The 15826-nt window shown below is 42.8% G+C and overlaps 1 long non-coding RNA gene across 7 annotated transcripts in view; it reads right to left on the bottom strand.

Moving 5' to 3' along the window:
- LOC138295673 (uncharacterized) overlaps positions 1-15826 on the bottom strand; it is a 391570-nt gene that overhangs the window by 183347 nt on the left and 192397 nt on the right. For 2 of the 7 annotated variants that reach the window (XR_011203656.1, XR_011203661.1), the window contains one exon: positions 1907-2039. The exons of the other annotated variants lie outside the window; for them this stretch is intronic. This is a non-coding gene — a long non-coding RNA (uncharacterized lncRNA). The remainder of the gene's footprint in view (positions 1-1906; positions 2040-15826) is intronic. 7 annotated transcript variants of the gene reach the window in all.

Here is a 15826-nt window from a genome sequence, read left to right as displayed (position 1 = left end):
ACTTAGGCAGCTCACGTTCCTGATCCTGTTGAGGAACATCACAGGGCTGCATGCGCACTGCTAGTGTCATCGCTTCCCCTTTAAGATTGCTTAAAATAATTGAGGATACTGTGACAAAGTTGCCCATTAGTTGCATTCCCAGGGCCGGGGCCACCCCATATTCATCATGGATTTTGGGCAGCAGAATCGCCTGCGGTATGGGAGACTAAGTCTAACCCACTGCGGGTGACACCTGTCTCTCTAATACGGGTTTTGCTCCGGCTAACTAGCAGTGCCTCATCTCTACCCAAGGATAGGGATGACTGGGTAGCTGAGCGCATGACATACTTAGTTTCTCAGGGAACCCGGGGTCTCTCAGGCCTCATCTGTTTCTCTCAATTACACTTAGTCTCATATATAAATGATAAACAGAGGCAGTATATCTTTCAATAATGAGTTTAATAAAACAACTGCAAAGCGTGAGCTGCAATAACCAGGACGCCACAACATGACAGTATTAAAATTGTGACGAGAAGAGTGAAGCATAAAAATAACGCTATCATATTGTCACTATCGTCAATAGACTAACTCCTATCTAGACTATGATTGAGCACAGCATGTTAAGCTTTAATTCTGCCCTTCAGGTTCCCCTGGGAAGACATTATCCCCCATACCTGAGCAAAGGCCTGCGGTCTGCGTTAGCATCTGTAGCAAAGCATTCGGCAATCAGCATTCAGTCGTGGTTCTCTGGCTGGAACCTCCATCTAATGTGTAAGGGACAAGGAAGTGTTTTTATAACAACACAGCTGATGTTCTGGGAAAATGTCACTATGTAAGGATGTGTGTTTTCTACGAATGTTGGAGACTAAACTTCTACCACGTTCACCGGCAATGTACCGTGCTGTAGCCTTGGAAGAAGCACAGAGTGATCAAGAATGTCTTGTTTGAGAACAGAGTGCTGGCCTAGGCAAAAACAGTTAGAGAAACAGAAAATAAAATACGACCGTAAAAGTGGCTATTGTAACAATAATAAAATGAAGCAGAATAAAAATATATCTAGGCTAAGGTGCAAAGCGGCTTGGCCTAGTGTGTTAAAATAACATGCATGGAGCTATGGGTAAAATGGCTACACAACAATACAATGTTGCAGAGTCATCTTTGCTTCTTTGTTGCAGTTTGTAGAGTTCCTGGAGGGTCCAGATGCAGTTTCTTCGGTAAGAAGGTGAAGTAAAGGATGCAGAGGATTCCTGCTGGAGTCTTGCAATCTGACTCTGAAAAACCACCCAAGAGAGAGACCCTAAATAGTCCTGAAAGGGGGATTGGTCAGCTACAAGGGTAAACACCTATCAGGGGAGGGCTCTGAAATCACCTGCTGGCACTAGCAACTCACATGCTCCCAGAGTTCCCTTCCAACTTGGAATTCAAGATGTCAAAACCCAAGGACCCCCTGAGGAGCTCTGAGCACCATCGTTGGGGTGGTGATGGACAGGGAGGAGGTGTTAGGGTTTGTGCACAGCAAAGAGCATGTCCCCTCTCACTGCACTAGTGGGTTCTGTAATAGCTCCCTTTTAAACTTACTATTGAAAGCCTTTCTTGTTATCTCACCTTCCCCCCCCCAGGCTTCTGTGTATGTTGTTTAATGTGCTGTTTTGTTTACACATTGGGCCTTGCTTTTACCAAGGCTTCTTTAAAACACTCCACTCTAGGCCATGTGTTAATTTAACTCATTTGCATAATAACTGAAACTCTGCACACCTTTCAAGAACATGTGCAGCATGTGAGGACCACACCCAGCTCTTCAAACCACACCCAGCTCTGCACACCTTTCAAGAACATGTGCAGCATGTGAGGACCACACCCAGCCCTGTCTATAAAAGGCAGCCCCCGAGCCTCACCCAGTGCTTGTGCTCGTCTACCTCCCGCTTACCTGAGGACAGATCCCTCGGCGCTGCACTCCTGCTCTCTACAGACTTTCATTGGCTTCAATGGGCGCAGCTGCTGGCTCTTCCTTCTTCCGGTTTCCGGTTTCTTCTTGCCTCAGCCTCTCTCCTACAAGCAACCTGCAAAAGAGAAAGAAGACAAGGTTAGACTGATCAGTATCTCTTGCCAGCAACAAGTAAGTGCAACACTTTTATTATCTGAAAGAACTTTGACAACAATTTCTGGATTCGTGTATAGACAATTTGAAACAATATACCTTCCACGAACATTGTGATTCAAACTCTTTGTTACAAGAATACTTTGCGGAACTTTGTGAAGCAAACGTTTTTTTTATGGAACTTTTAAGAATCGAACCGTGGAAACCATTAACAGCAAGGCAAACAGTAAATCAAGGACTTGCACAAATTACATGCTGTATTTTGACGTAAAAGTACAGTATTTGTTTTATAAAAGATTCTGGAAATATGGGAAAAGTGAGTCTGCTATTGGCAATTTAGGCTTTAGTTATATTAAGATGAATGTTTGATATTGGTAATTCTGATAACGGTATTTGTTTAATGTTTTAGAAGCTTTAGAGTAATAGAAAGCACATCCCAGAGCAGTAACACATTCCAAACCTGGAAACTAGAGACCAGGATCCAAGAGGTACTTTTAGAAGAAAATTTCTAATAAATAAAGGGATAGTCAGGAACCCAGTTAGGAATAGGATGTACTTATCTGTTCTTTGTTTATGTTTCATTAGGCACCAGTTTCTACAGAAGTCAGAGAGGGCCGCCGATTTGTGCAGCACTTCAACAGTGGAAACGCAAGAACGCTGTTGTCTCTTTATTTTATTTTATCCACTTCCCCCCTTCCCTTGATCTTCTGTTCTTAGTGCACTGTTTTAAAAACTAGTGTGCTGGAACAAGCAGTTTCAGGGTGGGGTCGGATTGTCTTCAACCTCCATCAGAACTGAACAAGGACTCAGGTGAGCTGGGCTTTGACAGGTGGTCACTCCCCTTTCCATTGTCCAGTTTTGTGCCAGAGCAGGGACCTGGGGTCCCTGAACCGGTGTAGAGTGGATTATGCAAGGAGGGAACCATCTGTACCCTTCAAAGCATTTCCAGAGGCTCTGGAAGGCTATCCCTCCCAAGGATGTATCACCTATTTCCAAAGGGAGAGGGTGTAACACCCCTCTTCAAAAGTAAAGGCTTCATTTTGCCTTCCTGGGCTCCAGCGCTTAAGCAACAGGAGGTCATAAACCTGCCTGAGAGGTGGAGCAGCTGGGGCTGCCTGGAAAACCTCCAAAGGATGTAATGGCAGTACTGGGGGTCCTCTAAGGAGCCCCCAGAGTGCATGGAATCATACAACCAATGCTTGTAAAAGCCTTGGGTTATGATTCCAACATGTTTGATACCAAACATGGCCATATTCGGAGTTACTACTGTGGAGCTGGACATAGGTAGTGACAAAAGTCCAGTGCACGTGTAAAAGGGTGTCCCCACACTCACAAGGTCTGGGGAAATGGTCCTGGAGGTCGTGGGGGCACATCTGCTAGTGCAAAGGTACTCTGCACCCTGCCATCAGGGCTGGAAGGCATGCTGTAGGGGTGACTTATAAGTTATCTGGTGCAGTGTAAATGGCAGTGAAAGGGTGCGTGCACATTTTTACGCAGCTGCAATGGCAGTCCTGCAGAGCCCTTTTCATGGGCTCCCCCTGGAACTCTAATGCCCTGGGTACCTAAGTACCATATACTAGGGACTTATAAGGGGGTACCAGTATGCCAATTTTTGGTGAAATACTGGGTTAGCTGTATGCAGTGACAGAATTTAAAGGAGAGGGAGCATAATCACTGAGGTTCTGGTTGGCAGGATCTCAGTGAACACAGTCAAACACACTGACATCAGGCAGAAAATGGGGTAAGCATGCAAGAAAGAGGTTACTTTCCTACAGTGTGAAGTGGTTTAATGCCACCTTGTAAATCTGGTGAAGAGCACAGCTCCATCAGAGGATCACAAAAAGTGATGCTACGGTGTCTCCAGCAGTTTGTAAATTTTCCCCTTAATATATTGAAACTGCAAAGCAAGGAACAAGCCCATATCAAGAAGAAGGCCTGAACAAGCCCAGGAAGACCATCAGAACAGTAACATGGATGGGAAAACGTTCAGGAGTATCACCCTATCCCTGAGAATAGCCTCATCTACGTGCTATATTAAGATGTACATTTTTCACTTTTTATAGATAGAGGAAACATTGTGAAAAATGGTGTAACCTTTCTTCAGACAAACATGACTTCTGGTCTTGCCTGTCCGTATGCGAACCACATTCCTTTTTACTCAGGCATGGGTCTCTACCACCATCTACTCGAGTCCTACACACACCATGACACTCATCGTAGAGCACATCCTCAGTGAGACAACATAATAACCTGTCAAATGTTCAGCCTAAATGATTCTGTCACTAGGAAACTAGATGCATTACCAATACTTCCATTTCTGAAGAACTATCCCAAGCATGTTTTCTTCAACCTCTCACTAGTTTTCATGTGAATTTTGTCAGCTGTCCACTGGAACAACAGGTTCAGAGGCGATACATATGGCTCTAGAGAAGAAGTTTTGTTAAGGGCTATGTGACTTTGATTTGTAGTATAAAGAATTGTGAATGCAATTACAGGTGGGTTTGACAGTGATTATTTTGGGGGCATGCAAAGCATTTTTACGTTCTGAGTACAGTTATTCGATGAGTTGTAAATAAAGCTTATTGATCAGTTGTATTTCAAGCTGTGTAGAGCTACGGTTGGACCTGTGCACATTGCTTATGGAAGAATTATGTAATATAAGTATAACCAAGTGGAGATACAAGTAGAGTTGAACTCTGAATTGCAATGATTGTTACAAGCAGCTAGGACAGCTACCCCAAATACAGTACCTCTCTTGGTATCGCACAGTCCCTGGGGTTGTGAAGAAGGCTGGGGGCCACAGGTGCAGGGCACGGGCTGCTGGCATGCCATCCGCGTTGGGTCTGGGTGGACGCAGACTCCTTGTGGAGAATGGCCACACTAGTGTGGTACTGACTGTGGCATCCTGATCTGCTGACAGGGCCCCTCTGAAGGGGTTCTTGCAGCTAAGTGTGGCAGCTCCCTCCAAAAGAATTTTAGGCTCTCCAAAGTGCCTTGGACATGAGACGAAAGGCAGCCCTCGAGATGCAAAAGTATCAGCACGCACCAGGCGTTAGTGGCACAGATGAGGTGAGAATGAAAAGCTCTCACCATGTGCTAAATTCAGGAGATAAGTGCTGTGAGCCTCAAACCCCCATGCCAGACACACTGGCACAGGGACTGTGAGGGAGCAGGAATAATCCTGAAAGCCCCTGGAGAAAACTAGGTGTGGGGCACAGAGGAGGATAGCAAGCAGCATGCCAGCACATAAGGAATGTGGGTCCACTGATGGTTGCTCCTGGCAAAACAGTAGTCCTCTGCCAGACCAGGGGAGCACCAACAGAAAAGTAATCCTGCAATTTAGCCCAACCAGCAAGTAGCTGGAATCAGGATAACAGCTGAAGAGCAGTCCATATGAGTCGTTTGAGCAGCGCAGCAGTCCTTCTGGCAGAGGGTCAGTCCCAAATATAAAAGTGCTGTAAAAACCTGGGGTCAGGGCCCCTGTACTTATAGTAAACAATGTATTTGATGTACGGGGTGCCTACAAAGGGACCCTTTGAAGTGTAACAAAACTCATTTCAACCCAGCCCTGGCTCCAAACATCAGTAGGGTTAAATCAGAATTTTGTGTGATGGCAGGACACAGTCTATTGACATGTAAGTTGAGAACGACCTCTCCATTTCTCAGCCCAGGAAGAGTATCAGTATGCAGATGGATGCAGATGCCTCTCCGGTAAGATTGGCATGGGCATGGAAAATCACAGTATCTTTACTGACCTAATAAAGTTTTTATTTAATGACTGTTAAAATGTATGTTAGAAATTGGGTCTCTAGTTGGCAGAGGTTTGCACTCTGTCCAAGTAGGGACCACAATCCCAGTCAGGGTAAGTAACATATAGGATAAATGTTTACCTGTACTCATCGTCTGGTAGCTTTCCAAAGAGCAGACAGGCTAAACTAAAGAGACAATGTGTAATGCATTTGAGTACACACACAGTAACTCAGTGAAATCACAACAAAAGTGCTCCATACCAGTTTAGAGAAGTAGTCCATATTTATCTGAGTAAAACAAGACCAAAATGACATAAATCCAACATACACAAGTCAAGTTATGAATTTGTAAAGAATAAATCAAAATGGAGTACTTAGAAGTCAATAGCTCCAACCGTGACTTACTGGTTGCACTGAACCGGGGCAAATCCAAAAGTTCAGTCTGACCACGATGGAGCATGAGTTGGTTATAGAAGTCATGCAGACCCTCTGACAGTAGCTTGGTTGCATTGATGCTCAGGGACAATATGTTGATCAATACGTTGATCCAAAGAAGGGGATGCATCTCTACTCCATGAGATGTGTTGTTTCCTGATCAGGCAATGCCATTGATGCATCGACGTCCAGAAGTGATGGGTAACGGTTTCCAAGTTCGGGCTCCATCGGCTGCATCGGCCAATTTGGGGCTGCTTTGAAAGTCAGAGATGTTGCCCAATCGGCGAGCGGTGTTCACAGCTTTGGTGCAGTGCACGTAGCAACAAGGCATAATTTCTACAGCAGGATGAACCAGTTCTGATCAGCGCACCAGGGGTCATATTTATATTGCCCTCGCACCACCTTGTGACACATTAAATGTGGCCCAATGAAGCCGAAATCCCTGCGCCTTATTTACAGGGTGGCACAATGCATGCATTGTGCCACTCTGTAACCCTTTGCGCTACATTATGCCTGCACTAGGCATAATATATGCAAAGAGGGTGTTCCCCCATTAGGGGAGCCGGAAAAATGGCGTAAGGAAAACTATGAGATTTCCTTGTGCCATTTTTTATGGCACTTTTAACTGCTACTCAAGAGCAGGCGTTAAAAGGGGACTTCCATTCTTTAGAATGGGGTCCTATGTATTCTGCAGGAGTAGCGCTAATAATGTGGCATTACTCCTGCAAAATACATCAATATTGTCCCCTACCATGTCCCATGGTGTGCCATATTTTAAATATGGTGCACACATGATGGTGGTAGGGTTGTGCTAAGGTGCACAGGGAAAGTGACGCTGCACTCAGTGTAGCGCCACTTTCCATAAATCTGCCCCCAGGTTCGATGCATCGGTTCCAAATTACACGTCAGTGTTGATACATCAGTTTCTTGAGTCGCAGCACCACACTCACCTCCAAGGGCTCAGGACAAATTTGGCACCACTTGGCAGAGCAGGGCTCACAGCAGAGGAGCCTGGGTGCTGCTAACAAGATGCAGGTGAAGTCTTAGAAGTATCTGAGACTTCAGAAACGGGAGACAAGCTCAGTCAGGCCCTTGGAGAAACATTAGGTTGCAGGATGTAGAGAGTTAAGTCAAGTCCTCGCTCTCCAAGGCAAGAAGCAGCAGGCCAACACACCAAAGCAAACAATAAAGTGGCAGTCCCTCCTGGCAGCACAGCAGTCTTTCTTCCTGGCAGAATGTCCTCAGTCCAGAAGTGTTCTGAGTATATGGTGTCAGAGGTCCAGTACTTATACCTAAAGAGGCCTTTGATGTAGGTGTGACTTCAGTGGAGCTCTCTGAAGTTCACAGGGATCTCTTTCAATCAATCCCTGGCTCCAGACTACCAGTAGTGGGTACATCAACACTTTGTGTGAGGGTAGGACACAACCTATTCAGATGTACTACTGCTCGCTCTCTCTGCCCAGGAAGACTATCAGTATGCAGATGACTGCAAATATATCCCCTGTCACACCCAGCCCTTCCTGTATTGTGGCTGTCTGGAAAGTATGCACAAATTATAGCTGTCACTTTTCCCTAGTTGTAGATTGGAGTCAGGCTGCAACACACTAGAGTTATAAGCACAGAAAAATGCCCACTTTCTAAAAGTGCCATTTCTAAAACAGTATTGTAAAATCCAACAACACCAGTAGGGAGGATTTCTCACTAGCACTCCAGACATACCAAACATGTCCATGCTACTCCTTTTAGATCAGAAATTATCACTACAAAGTATATAAGGGAATTTTAGAAGCTAACCTATGAGAGGAAAAGCCCTCACTTTAGTGAAAAATGAATTATTCTGCTTGTCACTACTAGGACAAGCAAAACATAAAAGTGCATAGCCTACCACTGCCCATTGGGTTATCGAGGGCCTACCTTTGGGGTGAGGTATGTGTAGTGAAAAGGTGAGTTTATGCCTAGGCAAGTAGTTTGAAATGCCCGGTCAATGTGGCAGTAAACTGTGCACACAGGCCCTGCAGTGGCAGACCTGAGACAGGTTTTTAAGGCTACTTCTGAGGGAGGTGCAATCTACAGGCCCCCTAGTATCATTTAATTTACAGGCCCTGGGTATATGGTATACCACCGTACAAGGGACATATAGGTAAAGTACATATGCCAAACAGGTGTAAGCCAATCATACCATGTTTTAGGGGAGAGAGCACATGCACTTTAGCACTGATTACCAGTGGTAAAGTAAGTGCCCAGACTCCTAAAGCTAACAAAAAGAAGGTCCGAAAAATAGGAGGAGGAAGGCAAAAGGTTTAGGGATAACCCTAACCCTGCAGAAAGGGCCATTTCCAACAGTCACCTCATCTTGTATTCCATATATTCATCGCCCTGAGTGTGGCTGTATAAATAAATGAATGCCAAAAGAAACAGAAAGAAAAGTGGTACTCTTTATGAATACCTTTTAGTTTCTCTACACTTCACTGTATTTGGATTTTCCCTTGGTGTATTCCTAATTGGCACAGTTAACTTACCGATATGTCAATAGTGTATGGTGTTGAACGTGCACCTAGCGCCTAAAAGTTAAACGCCACTTATGGACTTCAGCATCTATTGTGCTATCTACTACAGTGCCAGGACAACCATAACTTCAGGCCCACCTGTATAGCCTGACTGCTGCAGTGTATACCCTGCAGTACGACCTGTCAAACTAACCCTTTGTGACAGGAAAATAACTTTTATTTAACTATTAGTAAATCACCACTATGTAGCTCTTCTAGCCCACAAGGCAGGGTGCATGGTATTAAAAGGTGAGACTGTAAGGAGGCTCTGGCTTGCCCATAGAATACAACCAGCAGAGGGAGTAAATATGAATTCTGCCTTCTTTGGATTGCACAACCTTGAAAAATGATTAAACCATTCTTTTTTTATATTTATTAAAAGCCCATGTCAATGATAAAGTTGGATTTTCATACATTTTAAGGAAAAGTGACTTTTAAATTTACCTTTTACATGCCTGAACCATCAGAAAGCTAATTATAATAAGCATCTGCCAGCTTTTAATGAATGAATCAATCAGTAGATTTTTGGAGCAACTCTTGTCACCCTTGAGATTTTCCAGGCTTTTTCTGCTTGTGCTCAGCCTTGAATAGGAATGAGGAGGGTGTGGAATGCCCCCCAAAGAGCAAACAATATGCTGACCTAAATGGGCGAAGAAGACTCCTCTGACCTCCACAGAATATTCAGAGTGGGAGCTGTAGGCATCCCATAGCACCACACTATCAAATCCTGCTTGTCAGATCTATTGAGGCACATGTAACACTTGAGGCACAATTGAAAGGGAGAGAAGGACAATTATTGTGAATCCCCTATCTGGTTATTGAAGGGTCCTGCTTTTGTCCTCCCAGATGTCTGTCTCTGGGTTTATTGTGGGTACAGTACCTGCTTCAAAGTGGGTTTTAGCTTTAGAGGTGGGACTTTTGCCATCTTGAAAATGCCTTGATAAACAGCATTTTGAGTCTCTTTACAGTGATCTAAAAAGGCAAAGAAGGCAGGACAAAGAAGTGTGCTTGAAAGGTCAGTTGGCTGATCTTGTGTGTGGCCACCAGGATACAACAAGCTGCTAGAGGCCTTTTCCTAAAAGTACCCAAAATGACCAGTTCCACCTGGTCCTGGTTTAAACTCTGCTGTTGGCTTCTGCCTCATTTCCTTTAAGTATCTGAGTGCCATCTCTAAGGGCATGTTGGTGTGTTATCATGGTTAACTGGGACTCACAAAACTAAATCAGAAGGTTAAATCATGTATCAAGATGACCTGGTTGGTGTATCAGACCCACACTTCATTGCAGTTGAGCTTAAATTGTGTCTATGTCTAGATCTACTGCGACTATTGATTGTCAGTGCCACTTTGTGTTTTTTTTTATGTAAAACAGTTTGATTATTTTGGTGTAATTTTGTTTATTAAATGTTACTCTATTTCTCTAATTCAGTTTGGGGTTTTCATTGTTTTGCATATTGACTTTATTACTGTTTCGGTAGCTCATCAATACTTTACACATTGCCCTAAGTTGAGCCTGTCTGTTCTGTGCCATAGCTGCCAGGGGTTGAGCTCACGGTAATGTAGTGACTCAGAGGGTTCACCCTGACAAGGGTTGTGATTATTACAGAATTCCACTGCAAATAATAATTCAATTTCTTACATTCCGTAATCTAACTGAAACCAATTAGAATAGAGGAGTTATTAAAGCCAATGTACACACCGGATTGTTATGCATGAGTTATCACAGGAGGTCAGGACATTGGTGGGGACCTGAATTCCTACAATTGGCATGGCAGATAATATGATTAAGTAAGAGCAGAAGCAACACAATATATTTCAAACATACTGTACTCAGACTCAGTTTAATTTCCACCATTTATAGGTCTGGTTAAATCTAAAACATTTTTATTATGTAAACTTTTTATAAACTCTATGATAAATTTAGCAAATTCAGTACATTGTGCAAAGCCAGGGGAACCAATTATCCACTTTACTGATTAGCTCTCAAGATGCTAGCTTTATTCAGTTTATTATCCAAAAAGTCACCCCTATGGGGACAGGGATAAGTGGCATAGGCAAAAGCACATTCCATTTATCAAGAGCAAACGCTAAAGTAAATCATAACTGAATTAATGAAAAATTGTATGTATATTTTATTTGTTATATAAATCATCAAGTTAATGTCATACTTTCATAATAATAATTTATAAAAATGGAATCTAACTATATAAATTTGTTATTCCTCATCTAGCCTTTCAGAGGTACCCCATATTACAATCTTCATCTGTTCCCGCCTGCTTTCAGAACCACCCTGAACACAATGTCAAATGAATCAAATTCCCTATAGCTTGTGTAGCCCTAAAAACATTTGTAATACAGATTTACAGAAAACATGGTCTATACAAACGTAACTGTATATAGTTTTGGCTCATCTCCTAGCTCATTACAACACATCAGAACAAGGAATTCCTGTCCACATAATGTCATAAGAACCTAAATAAGAAGTGTTTGGCTACAGTTGGGTGACTTTGTGTGGTTTGCCCCAGAGGTCTAAAAAATAAAATCCCATATTGAATAGGCCTTGGTAGGGCTCGGCTACGAGGAACTCCGCAAAGTGCCTAAAAAACTCAGCTGCGCTATGCAGAGTTCTGCGAGTGGTGAAGTTTGGGTAAGTCACGCTGCTCGCGCTGATGTTCGATGCCAGGAGCTTCTCCTGTGCTGTAAAATCAGAGCAAATGGCATCATGTGGAGCGCCAGAGGGTGCTAACTTCTTTTTGCCGCTTGAGTAGATGTTCTACTCGAGCTGCAGCTTCCTCAAAGCAAGCGCCAGCTTTCTTAACGTGAGTGGTAGCGACATGCCGTGACTGCTTGCGTTCAGAAATCTTGCTCGCTTTTGCCGCCTTAGAGATTTCTCTTGCTTGCACTCACCAAGCTGTGAGAGAGAATAAACTCCACTCCGCATTACTTCACAGCGTTTTTTCAGAGCTCCGCACAGAGCGCGGAGTAGGGAAAACTGTGAACTCGCCTGGCAGAGAGGAATTCTTCGCCCACCCCTAACAGTGAAGCAGCATCTTGGGTTACAGCAATATGTAAGAATGGAGCAGGATCTTTTTTCAGAACAGGCTACATTATCACAGTTAAGCTAAAAAATGGAAGACGTGTTCTGTTAAGGAGTCAGAAAAAAATGCATTTGAGGTGGTGGACTAAATGTAAAACAAAGCAAAATATTGCACAGTAGATACTTTTTAGTGAACAGTTTTATTGGCTTTTGACATAGTCACCTTACCGGGGATAACTGTCATCATAACATTCTTATAATAAATAAATACTCAAGATTATTCAAACATTTTCAATACAGCCATCATACCACAACATCCCCTAATATCAGCTCACTGTCTTGCCAAGGGCCAAAATTGTTCATTGCATTCTTAAGAGAGCCTGTGCATGTGCCTTTACTTTGTAAACAAGACGCTGTAAATCCAACAGCAGGTTATCATGACATGAACGTTTAATGAAGGTGCAAGAATGATTAGTAAGTAGCACATTGCCTTTATTCTAGGCTGAAACATCCAACCACCAACTAAAATGCCAGCATGTCAGCAACACAAACACATCAAAAAACACAAATTTGCGTTCTTGTCTAACAGCAGGACTAGTTGATGCCCCATCACCAAAACATAAATGAGACACAAATGGAGCAATGTAATCATCATCAAGATGCTATAGATATGATGGACAGCCCAACGAAACAACGACAAAACATAAAACAAAACACATGAAAGTCAATGACTAAATGGGGCTGACCCTAATCCAGCTCTCTGGGTGTACTTCTCAATATTGTATTGTTAAAAAAGTGATGTCTTGTGGTCCTCTACATAGCTAAATCTGCCTGTAGCCGCGTCTAAAAATGATGCACAGATTAGTAGTTACCTCACCCAAAAACAGCAACCAATAAGAAGGCTGGTCAGCTATCTAACAGGATACCGCGCAGAGCAAATAAGTCAGATGCACTAATTAATTTGGATGAAAACGCTTCTCCATTTGTACAAAACTAACTCCCATCATCTAACACAAAATAAATGATTCCTAAATCTCGGTGTGCCAAACTCTCCAGCTGTCTTTTTTCAAATGTACGAAATTCGGAAACAAAGTAGCAAAAGGTACTTTCTTTCAGTTTTATACTGAGAGTCTCTGGGAGAGAAACTGTCACAGGTTCCGACCATGGCTTTAGGTTATCAGTACCACAGAAAATCTGAACCAATGAGTCAAACTCTCACACGTTACACTGAGTCATTTTGCACCACTCCTTTGCAAAAAGTTCTGATAATTTGGACAGAATTAATGCGTTCATTTTCTTTCTTAAAGACATTGGTCAATATGCCACATTCTTTGCGGACACTGTCACAAAACCATCCCACCATGGTGCTTACATTTTCCGGCTGTTTGGTAATAAAAAGGAATATTTGTATTAATTTTTCCTAATCTCTTGCCAAACCAGTGTTTCGTTTAAGTCTCATATAAAGGCATTAAAATGGTAATTTGAGTTTCTTCAGTAGGTGTAACCTGCCCCTAATATGGTTAGTCATTTAATCTACCCAGCGATGTGTTTAGTCTCCTAACAATAAACGTCTAAAGGTGCATTGCGTTCTCTTTACCACAAAAAAGCTGTGATCTGGATTCGATTATGCATTCATATGCCATGCTCAATAATTGGCCGACATATGTCAAACCGTTTGGCAAAATATCACATAGATGAAAGGTCGGAGTCTTTTTAGAACACTGACATTCAAAAGCCTAGTACATTGTTTTAAAATGAAAAAATGATTTTGGTGCTATTTTACTTATTCTAAGTATGGGATTTTCCCAGTAACACTGACCATATTTTAACCAAAGTTTACCATTTACTCCTGATGGAAAACTTTACATTATGCAAATAAAGGTAACTCCCTACATTTTTATCTGTGCCAGTTACTTTCTAGCAGCTTGCAGGAAGAGTTACCGACTAAACCATATTTGATCATACAATCCTGGCACCACTCACTTCCAATTTTTGTACCAAAATAAGTTTCAATTAATTCATTCTACTGATTGCCTTACACCCCTCCTGGGCAATAACATACCTTGTAAGGGCAATAGTTGTTTGTTTTACAAACAGAAATGGGTGCAAAACAAGTTTTCACAAAAACATTTTAAATGAATGCTAGCAGAATCCAATAGAGAATATAAGTAGTTGCGTCTCGAAAATAAATCAATTGTGCTTGATACAAGCATATATAAATGGATACCTGGACCAGTCAAGGTGCAAAGTGGATCTTAAATGCAAGACACAATAGGCCAGATGTACACAAATTAGGAATACTGATTTTCTAATTGCTATTCTCTCTGATTCTCAATGAGGAAATCGGTATTCCTAATGTATGAAACTCATGTTTCATTTTAAATTTTAATTACATTTAAAAAATGTCATTTTAAATGTGTCATTTAGGGATCCTTGTGGGTTGCAAACTGAACTACCTCATGAATATTAATGCCATCCAGCGGTCTGCCTTGGGGATCACATGTCCCAGGAGCACCAGGGGCTAGGAGCAGGCTCTTTGCCCAACTGAAGCCACTTTCCTGTTTTGGTGCTATATAGCACAGTTACGTTACCTGCGGTGCTGGACATCAAGCATCCAGATTTGGGGACTACAGGTCCCAGGAGCACCAGGGCATGGGGTACTACACGAGTGGTGTGGGCCATTTAGTGCATTGTGGCGAGGCCGCCTGTGACTGCTACCACTGTAGGTATTAACCAGCTCCGCATTTAACTGAGGAGGGTCTTGGGGGCTGATATCAGCTGGAACCAACCCCAAATATTGCCTGTGTGGCCTGGAAGAGGCTGAAGCAGAGCTTTCCCCCTGTTATCTCCTACTACGTAGTCCATTTGGTAGTGTAGACCATTTTATCTCTTTGCAAACTTTGATAATTTGACAATGATATGAGACCTTTTATTGATGTTTAAATTGAAGGGCTGTGTGGCCTTATTTGAAGTTATAAAGCGGGGTATGGGGTTTTGTGTTCCAGTAGAACAGTTTTATGTGTGGGTTCATAAAATGTCTTCACCCTCACATTTTTCTTTCTATGTTTAGGATTCTCTTTGCTGAGGTGAAATCATATTGCTTTATGTGTAACTGTTGAGCTGGACTTTATGTTTGTTGAATGAGGTAGCTGTAATTCCTGCTTTCAATTTTTAGGTCCACCTGGATGGATTCCTGCAGGGTTTTTGTCTGAGGCCCCCAGTTTACAGCCTGGGTATTACTCGTGCTTCTTGTTTTGGGGAAAATGGGGAAACAGAAGGCAATAGATAATGCAAGGAAGACTGGGAAGGCCAAGAAATTAGACAAGGACGCAGCATTTAATTGTATTCTAGAAGATATTGAAGGGCTAATAGAGGAAGTGGCAGGCTTACTGAATGATGAAGACAAAGGGGGCACATCTTCACCAGTACAGAGCAAATCCAAGTGCAAAGGCATTACATCGTATTTAACAAAATCATGCACAATCCAGAACAATGCTATATCATTAGTTATTCCTGCTCTAACTAATAATTGTGTGACATTGCCTAGCCCCCCAATGAATGAGCCAGACTCAGACACTGTGCAGGAGGATAGCTGCCTTGCTCCCTTCATGGTAAACTTTGATTGCTCCAATGGGTTTATGGCCCTCCAGCCGAGAGAACATTTACAATCTGTGGGTGATCTAGCACCCTCGTTTGCGGGCCCTAGTCTAAATTATCTAAATTAGGGAAGCAAGGTCGTTGGCCATCTGACACTCATGAGGGAGGAGATAGGTGAGCTGAGGAAAGTAACTGAGGCATTAACAGAGAGGTTGGACAAACTAGCGGTTTTGTTGAGTACCTTCTATGAGGAGAGGAGGACTGGAACACCTTTAAATCACAGTATGGCTATAACCGTCCCCCAACAGATTAACCCCCAGATTAATCCAGCAAGAGCATCTGGAATTGACTGTCCTTTACCTCCGCCCCTATACATGATGTTACCAA

This window comes from Pleurodeles waltl, chromosome 5, assembly GCF_031143425.1.
Source record: "Pleurodeles waltl isolate 20211129_DDA chromosome 5, aPleWal1.hap1.20221129, whole genome shotgun sequence".
NCBI classification, from domain to species: Eukaryota; Metazoa; Chordata; class Amphibia; order Caudata; family Salamandridae; genus Pleurodeles; species Pleurodeles waltl.
The sequence above is the reverse complement of the archived record's forward strand: the minus strand, read 5'-3'. Positions and strand labels throughout refer to the sequence as shown.